The 10536-nt window shown below is 41.4% G+C and overlaps 1 long non-coding RNA gene across 1 annotated transcript in view; it reads left to right on the top strand.

Annotated features, from left to right (window-relative positions):
* The first annotated feature begins 1574 nt into the window (after positions 1-1574).
* LOC126394225 (uncharacterized) overlaps positions 1575-10536 on the top strand; it is a 36001-nt gene continuing 27039 nt past the window's right edge. Inside the window, exon 1 of the long non-coding RNA XR_007570354.1 lies at positions 1575-1716. This is a non-coding gene — a long non-coding RNA (uncharacterized LOC126394225). The remainder of the gene's footprint in view (positions 1717-10536) is intronic.

Raw genomic sequence — 10536 nt, 5'->3', positions numbered from 1 at the left:
TCTTTTTTAACTGTTGTTGCTGCTGAGTCAGTTTGACATCCTGGATATATCCTTCAAACACAGACTGTAGACCCCTCTGTCTGCTTCTCTCTGGAATCACTATTTCATTTTTACAAAAATATGATAATATTTCTTCAGGGAGTGCAGCTAGTTACAGTGTGGGCTACATGCTTATTCCGACAGCTTGTCGGACCATCACAAAGGGGCGGGGCTTAGCAAAGGGTCAATTCCCATAGGAGAAAGTTTTGAAACTTTACAGCTAAACAGGCAATTTAAGAGAAATTTGAAACAAAACTCTCAGATTAGGGGCTCTCAAAGTTTTAATCACTGAATGCTATTTTAGGGAGCCTCACAGGAAAAGTGCACATAGTATGACTTTTTTTTTTTTTTTTTTTTTACATCCCCTGACACCTGAGCTTTAGTTTGGTATGCATTTTTTAATTTCCACTTAGCTATCTGGGATTAGTAGGACCTGATAAGTATAAAAAAAAACTATAAATTGTCTTTGAACAGTAAGTGGTCTTTGATAAAATCACATCCTCATATGGGGACATTGGGTTTATTTAAATAGTCACATGTGTGTAATAAAGTATAGAACAGTTTGTTTCGATGCATGAACATGGTTGTGCAAAAACAAAATAAGGAGCAGTGGAATATTTGTTCAATGTTTTGTAACTCTGTGGGTTAAGGGTCACTGTTCAAGTCTTAAACTGTTCAAAGCTGTTCATTTCAATGCATGAACATGGCTGTGCAAAGACAAAATTGCAAATAAAACAACATATCTAAAAGTCTTGTGACTTGTTCATTTTGGAACTCTTGATGAATTTTTCCTTGCTCCATACTCCAAGTTAGGAATGTCCTTTTTGTCTGTAGGAACAGTCTGTCGCACGAAATAAAGACCCAATGTCCTGAGACGAGTACTTCCGAATTACAAATGTCTGAGCTAGTTACTATTGCTAAAATTGGTCAAATTGTATGCAATATTTAACTACAAGCATAAACCTTGTCCACTTTTATGTCAGGATCAGCATGTATCATAATGTATCATGGCCTTACTACCACTAGACGGTGCATAAAAGTGTCCACAAACGAAGACAACAGGTCTAAGCTAAGCAGAAAGAAGTATAAGGGTGGGGGATGGGGGGGGTGCTAAGTTCACTACATTAACTGTTCACAGCTTACTGACCCAAATGGCTAGAAAAAAATAAATATTGCAGGTCTAAATAAAAGCATTCACTCAATCATTTGAAAAGCAGTGAGCTGTATTTGAGGCTACAAACTGTCATTGTGTGGTTAAGGTGCAGCATGGGTCTCCCAGCATCTCCTGCACAAATAAATCAACTCAGCTGCTATCACTAACTGTGTGGTAAGGACACTGTGACCAGACTCTGTTGATGAATAGTCGCTCAAACTGTATGAACCGGTGTTTGTTTGCAGCGTCTCTCACTGGGTGGTCCGGGTTCAGCGACAAAGTTTCGTGGGAGAGGAAGCATGCGGTATTACAGTTTCCTCTCTGTGGACCTGACAGTACGGTTTGGTGTGTGAGTGCATGTGTGTTATTGATGTGCTGTTGACATGTTTCTGTGTGGCTAGTCACGCTCCAGTGGAACCTGTTCCTGCAACACACCTGTTGCTGACACTGCCAAAAAGATAATGTCCTCTCTATATCCGAAAAAACAGCAGGGATTACAGTGGAAGAAAAAGATGATAGTTTTGGTGAGTCTTTTTATTTACATACCTTTAACCCCCCTCTCTTCCTCTCTCTCTTCCTCTCTCTCTTCCTCTGCTATGTTTCTTTTAACACTGAGAAATGCTGAGCTGAAACCAAAAGTCAACCTGGGACATAATTGAACAGTTGTGAAAAGAAGGGAGCAGGCCAACAATTCAGATGATACTACACCATGTAGACCATTAGCCAGCATGTCTACTGACACATTCTGCCACCACATATATTCTCGCTTTCATGTTATTACTCATGTCCAGGCGGCTGCAGACTGGTCCTTGTGCGTTTAGATTATTTTGGAGCCCAAGCTGTTTTATCAAGCACACGAGTCCCCGAATGAGCTTCCCACCTTGGGTTTGGCAAATAACATTTCCCGTGAACTCCCTGGGATAATAACTTCAGCACCAGGAGATGATTTTTAACATAATAAATGGAGAGTTAGACAGACAGAGAAGGGAAAGTATGTGGGGAAACTGGCCAGGCTAAATTCTAAACCAGCTCTTTTGACACATGTGAACTTGAAAACAGATGCAGATTTCAACAATCCATTGTTTAAACTAACTGAATGTCAAGTTAAAACCACTAGATGGCAGTAATACAACACTAAGCCAATGTGACTTGAGTGACGTGCAGTCATTTATATGTTCATATTAAATGTTAACACTTGCAGCAGAGATTACAAGACAAGTTGGAGTCTATAGTCTACATTGTTCTAACATTTCAGAGATGTATGCATTGTGATTTCTGTGTTTGAATGGAGAAGATGACTTCAGTCTCTGGGTAATTCTATTCTGTGAAGTTAATTAACGGCAAAAAGAGAGCTTTGCACACTCTCTTTGCATACTGTATCATTATCAATTAGCATATATGAGTCCAAGAGCTTTACACACGTTCTCAGAGCCATCCATGGACCAATAATAATTCCCCCTAATGCTTTTTGCAGTATTCTCTTCCAATTACAATCTTTGCTCCATTCCCAGAGTGTTAAGGGGAGGATTTCAGGGGAAAACAAAAATTCAAACAGATGATAATACATTTAAGTAAGGCTATTTCACAAGTTGTTGCTTGCTCTTATCTTTAAAGAAAACACATTACATCATTTGACTTTCTAGAGAAAACATAGAAGGGGCAGTAGGTCAAAGGGAAGCTGTGCCCATTTGCAAAATCATACAGTCTGATTAGTAAACATGGACACTTCTCTCTCCCAAGTCTGGGACTGCTCTATAGACAATGAATTTGGGAAGATCTTAGAAATGACTCAGAACATTTTCTGCCTCAGAACTGAGAAGAAGACAATAAAAAAAAAGCTCATTTGGGTATAATAAGAGAAAACAGACATTCTGCGGCTTCCACAAAATCAGGCTCCCATTCATTGACTATGAAGCAGCCCTAGACTTTGTACTTGATGACAGCACAAGTTTGAGACAAGAGAGTAGCTCGTGTTCACGAATATTGATTGATCTTTTCTAGGTCATGGAAATAACACACTAATTTAGCTGGTGTTCCCCTTTAAAGGAGCGTATGCTGTTTTTGGCCGCGCTATACAGTGTTGTAGGGTTGACGTTTATTTGTAGGCCAACACGAGACTTAGCATCACTTTGGTTCCCTTGACAAAAAGTCATCTCTATTTTAGCATTGGATTTTGGATAACTGCTCAGCAAGATCATCTTCTTAAATGACTTTAATGATTTTCAAAGCGTAAATGAAATTGCCAGAAGTAAAACAAACTACACAACAGTCACATGGTTTCAACGTTACCATCACAACAAGGCTGTAAAGCTGTGTTTGGCGTGATGATGCACCGTAGTCTCTTTAAGCCATGTCTCAGCAACAATATTTTTTAAAGAAACATCAAGGCTTCTATTTTTACAAGTGTAGTATTTTATATCCTAAAACAAAAATATCTAACTACAAACCCATTTAGAGGAAGAAGACATACTTTATTAATCCCCAGAGGGAAATTAATTTTTTTTTACTCTGTTGTCATATACACACAGGCCTGAAATACACACATGTGCACAAACAGGACCAATACATGCATTAAATGGAGAGATGTTATAGTGAGGGGGCTGCCAATGGACAGGCACCCAGGCAGTTGGGAGTTTGGTGTGCACTTTGGCAGTGCCCAGGGGGCAATCTGGCATCTCTCCAGCTACCAGTCAATGCTACATACTTGGTCTGGACAGGAATTTGAACCAGCAGCCCAACCTAAGTCCCTATGGACTGAGCTATTGCTGCCCCAAAGTGATCTGATCGCCTGTACAGGGATCAATCCCATGACCTTGGCGTTATTAGCACCATGCTCTAATCAACTGAGCTAACCAGCCTTAATTTAAAAGAAATTTATAAAATAGATGGATTAGATAGATAGATTTATAACAACCCATTGACTTTGAGACGATGAAGCTGGGAGTGCTAAAATGCTAACTTATTTCCAGGTTTTGGGACTCATTCCTGCACCACCGCATAGTGCTAGTGCTCAAGGGATGACAATGTTGGAACTATTGGATATATTGACATGAAATTTTGTGCAGACATTCATGATTCCTAGAGGATGGCTCTCCAATAATAGGCTTTCTCTTCACCTTGGAAAGACTGAGTCCATTCTCTTCGGAACTAGACCCAAATTGAGAATTTCACCCAATTTTGAGGTAAAATTTGGGCAGTCAGTAACTACGGCACAAACAAAAGTTTACTACCTTGGATGTGTTATAGATAACATTTTGTCAGGAGATGATATGGCCATGAAAGCACACAATAAGATTACCAACAGAACAAAATTTCTGGCAAGAAATGCAAATATACTGGATTCAGCAACTTTAAAAACCTTGGCTGGAGCATTAGTACTATGCCATTTTGACTATGCTGCCACCTTCTGGTATAGTGGCACTGCACAGTCTCTTAAAAACAAACTGCAGACTGCTCAAAACAAGTTAATTAGAGTTGGTTTGAAGCTGCATCCCCGCACTCATTTGGATTCAGTCCATTTCAAAATGATTAATTTCTTAAAGATTACAGATTAAAATGGGCATTGCCCACAAAATAGCTTTTAAAAATACACCTCCCTACCTTGCTGACCTTTTCAATCCAGTGACAGCTACACACTCTCACAATACCAGAGGCAGCCAAACAAATTTTGTTCCCTTGAAATTTTAAACTAAGTTCAGGAAAAATACCTTTTCATACACTGCAGCTTGCCTGTGGTGTGATCTTCCCGTTTCTCTCAAATTAATCTCAAATGAGAGAAATTTTAATTTCAATCTTAGGAAAGATTCTGTGCTTTCTGGTTCCATTAAAAAAAAACAATTGCCAGCTTTTATTGTCATCTAGGACCACAATGGAAATAAGCCTTTGGGCTTTATTGTGTATTTTAATCCTCGACGATTTTTAATTAATGTATATGAAACTGATCTGCAGTTACTCATGTATGTTTTTTAATTGTTGTCAAAATAAACCTACCTACCTAAACCTACGGACTTTTCATCTAGTGCCACCTTGATGTCCACATTTATGTTTGTGAGTGAAATGAGCTTTGAAATTTTGCTGACATTCCTTTCCCCCATCTGGATGATTGTTATCACTTTGGTGATCCCTTTATGTAACTCTAGCACAATCATCAGGTCAAAATTTCAGTTACATATCTGCAAAACTATACTGGCATCCCCACCAGTTTTAGCTGTACTTTGTATTTAGTGCAAATTAGCAAATGCTGAGCAAGCTAAATCACTAAAGAAACATGGTAAATGTTACACTTTCTTCAAATAAACATGTTAGCTTTATCATGGTGGGTATATTAGCATGATGATGTTTGTATTTAGCTGAAGTACAGCCTCACAGAGCTGAGCTGAGACATGATGAGTACTTCAGCTGTTCTCTTTGAGCTTGCAAAATAAAATAAAGAAATACATAACGATTACAAATAAGATTTACAATCCAATGGAACGTGTGAATTATTCATTAATAACTTGTAAAAGCTCGGTGTATTATGATCCAAGCATCCTCCTCCAGTGAAGGGCTGTATATGTGATCTCCAGCTGAAATGACTCAGCATCATTTGCTTATGTGCAGGGAGCCAATTCCTACAAATGTATTTCAGGGGAAATTACCACAAAGCTTTCAGTTAACTAGAAAGCATGTCATGCTCAAGTGACTTACTGAGGAAACAATGACAATTAGTAGAGCAGTCAGACAAAGAATTCCTTTGTTTGACCGTAGCCTACATTGCCTACATAATGCAGACATAACTACGTGTGGAATTCTTCCTGGCTGAATGCTTATCAGGAAATCGTCCGCTTCCTGATAAAATCTGCACCCCTTTCCAATAATGCAAAGGGGAGGAGGGAGAGCAGGAAATATCAGCCGATGCAGAGGAAGATGCTGTGCTCCACTGCAATTGGCTGCTTGAAAGTCGGCAGCCTGCCATAAATCAACACTTAACGTTTAGGAGGCTGGAGGATTCTGGGAAAGCATGTGACAACAACAGCCGGCAAAACAGCTTAAATAATCACTCCTAGGTTTTGTTGTGGATATTACTAGAAACTGCTGGCCGGACCCCATCACAGCAAGATGCATAATCATTTTTCCAGGAAGAGAGCGGAGCAAAACGACTTCTGACTGTGGTTGGATGTCATTAGCCCAATTTCCACATCAAAGTAATTATTGCATTATTACAGTATATGGTTCCTGAGACCGGTGTGGGTCTAATAGGTTGTTATTTAGCCGTGAGAGGCTGAGTAATCGAAAAGCAGACTAGAGTGCAGTAGGTCTGGTCTTTCCATCTTCCTACAAGAGGGTTATTCAGCTGCTTGAAATGTAAAATATGCTGTGCTGTGGTGTTGCAGCTGAATGTTTTGGGTGTGTGTTTTTATGAACATTGGAGAACTACTCCACTTTGACCAGCAGATGTCAGCAGATACTTGTAATCACATGACTTAGTTGAGCTGAACGGGTGCTTTCTGAAATGGACCATGATTGCATTTTCATTGGGAAAGCTGCTAGCATTACCATTCCTTACATCATGTAATGAATGCTAATATTTCACCCGAGCTCTGAGCTGCAGCGGGCTATGCTAGAGTCTTCTAGAAGTTTGCAGTGGTTTTCAAGCCTGGTTTAATGGGCCGATTATAGATCAGCCTCTAATAGGTTTCCCATCTCTGCTTCTCCCATCAAGTGTTACAAAACACTCTCCTGGCTAATAACGTCTGCATGTTTCACTTTGGATGTTTATCTGACAACTGATACGGACGAATCATGCCAGGGTGATCTATTTCAGCATGTTTGAGGGGCTGCACTCATGTTACATGACTGATGGCATGTTGCGACATGTTTTGCCTTCAATATTGTGCATCCCTTCACAGCAGCAATCACGCCCAATCTGCTTTGATCGAACTCTCTGCAGCACATGACAAGTTCAGGGGTGAAAAGTGAGACCAGAGTGCTGTCTTGTCACATGCCGTCGCCTGACTATGAAGGACGGGCGAGGGGACACAGGGTGCTGTTGTTACAGTGTGCGATCAGTAGTTGCATTAGTTAGAGCTGCCTTTTACAGGGAGTCATGTGGTGTTGGTATGCAGTGGTGGAACGTCCAGCTCTGGAGGTATGGCATGCATCGCTGTGACATCACTTGCCTGCTGACTATTTGGCTGCTGGAGAGGCTCGTCTGTGTCCGGAACTGTCGGTATTAGCTACCGAGTAAGGATGCAAAAAAAACTGCACACCAACTATGGCAAACTGTGGATTTCTGACCGACATGACTCATGTCTTCTCTAAACACAACATTCAACTCCGAGTAGAAATGGGGGGTTTTATTATGTAAGCTGTTAGTGTTGCCAGTGATGTTCTGTACAGTATCACCTCTCCTGTCTGAAGGGCAACCTCTTGTACAGTGTGTCCTGAAAAGACTCTATTAACACTGCCCCCCTCTCCCCCTGTCCAACACCTTCAACTATCTTGTCTGCCTTGGTTTCATGCCAACAGTCCAAAGTTAATTCTCATGCATCTCCTCCCTTCTAAACTGCGGTGCTCCTCTATCCTTTTAACCGAGGGCTGTCCATAGCCTGCAGGTAAAAACAATATGATACTTATAATCCCTCTTTTTGTAATGCCTCAGTAAACTGTTCGGTTCAGTAATGTTATTGTTGACTTTGCACATTTGGGAACAGCCCTCACCAGGAGGCTAAAATCCAATCTATCCTTATAAAGGTCACTGTGAAACAGCGCTCACAGCCGGAGCTCCGGTATCCTTAAGGTGGAGTTCAACTAATTGCCACAGCTTTTATCTATTAAACATTTACATTTAGTATTTAGTAGAGCCAGCAGTGGCTTTATAAACTGTGCAGATGTTGGTCATGAAGCCTATGCATAGGGACCCGTGCACGAGTGCGGAACACCAAAGCATACCTGTCGATATTTCTGAGCAGCACTGAGGGACAGGGTGTGAGAAGGGACGTGAGAGCTTATGGATTCTTCTTGTTTCATCTGCCATGTGCAACACAGCCAGGCACCTGTTTACAGTATGTGCATGCAAACCAGGAATGCGATGTGGAGACAAGCTGTACGCTGCAGAGAACTCAGCCTTACAGTAACAACAAATAGCTGTGTCGAATTTCAGTTCACCAAGGTAGTCGGTGTATTGTCTGACTGCGCTGTATTGTGTGTCAGGAGGAAAGCTCAGAACATTTCCCATCACTGCCTCTCCTCTCTCTCTGGATGAACGTTGAAAAATTAGCGCAGCTTCAACCTGCAAAGAGCAGCTACAGATTACAGGTGCTAAACATCTGAGATAAGGGGGGCTTTTCTGCAGATACTCTTACTTGGTATCGAGATTATAGTAATGAATGTTCTGATTTGGGCTTTTAATCATTACTCAGTCCCTAGTGACCTTTTCTTGCTGGTCCTTACAGTAAAGCATGACAGTTTTGCATGCTTTTGCCTTTGAAATGGTACAAATGTCCCTTTAGGTCCTCTGAGGATAAAGCTGTGCACCCTTTCACCGCGTTGAAAAAACCCCCATTTCATGTACCAAATACTTTCACCTCCCCCACACTAAGAGTGGGATGTGTTTACTGACTCAGAGTTGAGGTGGGCTTTCATTTCTGTTTGTAGTTTACATGCATGCTTTTTAATCAGCAGCGAGTGACGATAACCATCATACTGTACGCAGATACTCACATACACGGCATTCGCAAACATGCTAAGCCCACATGCAGTACACTGTTTCCATGTGAGCCGGAGAAGGCGCAGCGGGGGCCAGTTCAAGAGTGTGAGAGAGGAGAGAGGAGAGAGGAGAGAGGAGATAGGAGAGCAGAGGCGGAGGGAGGAGATGAGGTAAATAAATGGAACAAAGAAAACGGCGCAGGACATTCTGACCCAGAGGGAAGAGAATGGAACACAAGGCTAGAGTAACACTGTGTGTCTGCTTTGGCCCTTGTGATGGTGCCCCGTGCCAAGACTGTCAAAAGGTCGCAGGGACACAAGTGGTTGTGCACACACCTATTAATGTTTCCATACACACACACACAGTGAAGCCAAATACATACACGAAAACACACTTGAATAATCGTGCACACACACGCACGCACAAAAACTCACACTGTTAATGATGTTCTCCAAAGAGAGCAGGAAAGAAGATCAATAGCTATTAGAAAGCACTGTGAGGTCGTATTTCTCTCCCTTCCCTCTAATGCGTGCTGGCCATGATTTGTTTCAGTAAAAGCGCACAGCCATTTCTTTTCATCTGGTCACTTGCTATTACGGTAACAACTAAATATTACCAGCAGCACATTTCCTATTCCTCAGTGCCCAGTAAGCTATATTTGCTTCATATCCCTAAGTGATGACAAGAAAGACTGAAGACTATATTTAACCATTTTAACAAGCAATAACCCTGGAAATCATTATTCCCATAAACATGACGACTATTTGGCCATTTATTGCAACAGCTCAGGAGAGTGTAAACAGACGATACTACGGGTCCCAGACTCTGCGTGACTTCATTTCATAAATTGATTTACAGAGAGTGACTCTCAAAATAGCCACCCAGTGGAACAGGCTGTCTTGGTGGAGACATGTGTCTTTAACACATGTTCAAAAAAGGGACTTTATTAAGACGCCGTGCTGCTCCAACAAAATGCTTGGCAAATGGGATTTGGGGTCAGAGAACATTGTGATATTGCCTACTCTCATGATGGGCAGTTTTTCGATAACACCACCTGCAGCTGGCTTCCCCTATTTGGTCAGTCTGTTATTTAGGCTGTGGAACAGAGGCCTATTTAAAGGGTTGCAAGATGGAGCGCAGCTGATTGGAGTATAATTGTAAGTGTGCTTGTGGGCGTGCCTCAGGAGCAGGAGGATGTTCTGTACATACAGCTACACTGAAGTTATGATTTACATATGCAGTGGCAGCCCAGTCACCATGAGAACACGGTGCCATAGTACGTTTCTGAAAACAACAAATATGTTCAGTATGATGTCAGCATTCTGAAGTGGCCTAATGTGATAGCGGACTTTGTCATCGGTAGGTTGAGAGGATGGTGGATGGCATGACACCTAGGTGAGAGGTGGAGGCAAAAGCGGATGCGAACACGTTCTCATCCCAACTCATCATATTACTGCCTGGTCAGTGGACTTTCATGTCTGCATATGATGTGCTGGGTCTCTTGCTGCATCTGTTGTTGATGTTTCAGACTGTATCAATTTATGCTTGTTATACGCATCGTGTCTTTTCAAAAAAAAAAAAAAAAGTACTCAAACTTACTACTACTCCTATTTGCATTTATCTCCTTGTGCAAAAAAGCACATGGTTAGGTATAGAA

The sequence above is a fragment of the Epinephelus moara genome, chromosome 8, assembly GCF_006386435.1.
Source record: "Epinephelus moara isolate mb chromosome 8, YSFRI_EMoa_1.0, whole genome shotgun sequence".
NCBI lineage: Eukaryota > Metazoa > Chordata > Actinopteri > Perciformes > Serranidae > Epinephelus > Epinephelus moara.
Note: the sequence above shows the minus strand (reverse complement) of the source record. Positions and strands in the feature narration are given on the sequence as shown.